General features: G+C 37.5%; 1 non-coding gene across 1 annotated transcript; it reads right to left on the reverse strand.

Moving 5' to 3' along the window:
- Window positions 1-430: 430 nt before the first annotated feature.
- TRNAI-AAU (transfer RNA isoleucine (anticodon AAU)) lies at window positions 431-504 on the reverse strand. Its single transcript has one exon. It is a non-coding gene; the product is annotated as a tRNA-Ile (tRNA).
- Window positions 505-2739: the final 2235 nt, after the last annotated feature.

Below are 2739 nucleotides of genomic sequence, written 5' to 3' on the forward strand. Positions count from 1 at the left end.
CAGATTCGGAAGAGGTGCACCGTGGGACTTCAATTTTATTTTTAATGTTATTGTGCAACAGCGGTTTTGTTAGGGTTGGACTGCATATTTGAAGCCACTTAAGAAGGGCTTGAGAGGTTTATTATGGCCATCAATAAGTAAATTTCATTTGTTAAGATGGTCGGTTAACACTTCATGATCCGTAGCATATGTCTGAATATTCTACGGTACATCAAATCATCCAAAGACTCCTTATTAGATCTCATCGAAGAGTAATAAAGTATTTCGAAGAATATTCCTCTGGTTCAGACAGGAACTCGGATACAGCATAATTGGTTGCTCTCAGCAACAAATACACATAAATGTTCTAACATATTTTAAAAGGATGTCCATAATTGATTAATCATGCAGTCCATAATCACATGACAGAATTTTTAAATGTTCCTGATAGTGGCCTATGCAGGTCTCAAACCTGCGACCTTTGCGTTATTAGCACGACGCTCTAACCAACTGGGCTAATAGGCCCTGGTTGACTCTTCAATTTTTGTAATTAGATCGCAATTTTCAATCGCTTGGGCAGAAACCCAAAATGAATTTATTCATAACCGAAATCACCATGAAATCCTAATTCCTTGAAAGCAACTAAATGTTCATATAAGACGTTTTAGGATTCGAACCTAGCCCCTCCGGCAGCTTTTACCCTTAGCTGAGGAGCAAGTTCCGAAGCGTGGAAGAGATTAGGTATTAATTTATTATTTAATATTAAGGGTCTGTTGGGTTATTGACTTTTTCAAATATCAGATTTGAAAAAATGTGTGTTTGTGTCCAAAAATAAAAAATGGAATTAGGATTTCCCAAATCCAGTTTTACCTTAAAGCTAGGTTTTCTCTCTTCCTACTAGCTACTTGGAATTGAAAAATGACTTCCAATTCCACATTTTTTAGGGTTGTCAAAAAGTCACATTCTATATTTTTTCACGTCCGCACAGTAAAAAAATGAATTTCACCTAATTTTTTTCTAACCATTTCTACATGTTTGAGCTTGTGTGTTTCAGCGATTGTTTGATTTGTGCATTGAGGTTTGAGCAGGTAATATTTTTCATTCTCTATATTGTTCTGTTCATGGTAATTGTTGTTCGTAGTAGTTGTTTGAGTCATTTGTTGAGGTTTTATGTTTTTCATTCTCAGAACATTCATTTTATCATGTTTTTTGTGTTTCGAATCCAAGTGTTCCATCTTGACAATGGTGGTGGAGTATTTTATTTGCACATCTCTGCGCTGGTGTTTGTCTGTCTCCTAAGGTGTTCAACTTTCTCCCAAGGTTCGTACAGTTTATCCATTTACCCTTCCACATTCTAGACACTACAACGCTTTCTTGATTTGTCATGATCAATTTCTTCTGCATTGATTAATTTTTTTAACTGGATTTTGAGTAGTTTTTTATTTGTTCTTAATTGGGTTTTGAGTAGTTTTTTAATTGAGTTTTGAGTAACTTCGTCCACATGAGCCCAAAAGCAGGAATCCTTCATTATATCTTGCAGACCACTAATCACAGCCATCTTCTTTTCTTGGGGTTTTATGTCTGCCAATCAGTTTTCAAGAGCCTTATAACGACATCAAGAGGCTCTACCAGATGCTTGTACTCTATTCCTTCTTTTATTAGTTCTTCAACCAACTTCCTTCCCCCATGCTCCTTCTGCAACTAGCTTTGTCAATTCCTCCTTCAGTTTTTCATGGTTGTCTATCAGCTTCTACTCTACCTCTCCTTCAATTTTAGCTGAGTTTTGAGTAGCATAGAAATTTACTTAAAATGTCGACTGATTTTCCCTGTACTCCACCTCAAAATCAATAATCTAAAACTGCATATTTGCTAGTTAGCCCAACAAAGCGTTATTTGTTCACCTTGAACGCATGAAGAGGTAGCCTTGTAGTGTCTATTATCTTCCCCAATATCCCTCTCTCTGGTTTACTATTAGGTCATATCTACTTCTACTGCTAGGGCCTACAATCAAAGCCTTTCTCGAGGGATCTTAACCAGTCATACATTATGGTGATTACCTCTTTTTCCTGTGAAGCTACGAGCTCTGTCTAAGGTGCTTCCCAAAACTAGAATAGTAGATGTTTGTGATTCTGCCTACTTCGTTTGGGTCTAAATATCTCATCTACATACCCAAGTGGTGAAAACTTCATAGGTTAAGTGTGTTGATTGTTACTATGAGTTCTCTATAGTGGCAGAGTGTTCTCACTTTTGTAAACAAGTTTATTGAATTGCTTGTGGGTTTATAGTTGTGTATTATTATGTAATAGTAGTCATAAGTTTTCTTAATCTGTCACTCTTCAAAAAATCCATGGCTTGTTGGCTTTTGTGTGCTATGTCGAGCTACCTTTTTCAGGCTTGTTCAATGCCCTTACCTTATGTAAATGTACTTTGGTTGATGTCTTGATCTAATTTCCTTATAAGCCTATTCCTATTTGATGCTTTTGAAGTTGGATAGGTATTTAGTGGTAGGTGTTGTCACTTAGGTTTGCACCCTTGTCCAAGGCCTATGCGCGAGGACAACCTAGTGAAACATGGAAACAACCTCCAAGCTGTGGGACTTGAACTACGAGGTTGAGTCTCCGGAGAAGGCCGGCTTCCTCTTACTGTCAGGGCGCACCTATCTATTCTCAGAAGGGAAAGGGAGAAAGAGAGCGTCAAAGCAAATCTACCTAGTCTAATCTAAGGTGATGATGCACCAAAACAGAGTGTTCAGACTCATTC

The sequence above is a fragment of the Cupressus sempervirens genome, chromosome 5 (genome assembly GCF_028749045.1).
Source record: "Cupressus sempervirens isolate cs-2001-9-10 chromosome 5, ASM2874904v1, whole genome shotgun sequence".
NCBI lineage: Eukaryota > Viridiplantae > Streptophyta > Pinopsida > Cupressales > Cupressaceae > Cupressus > Cupressus sempervirens.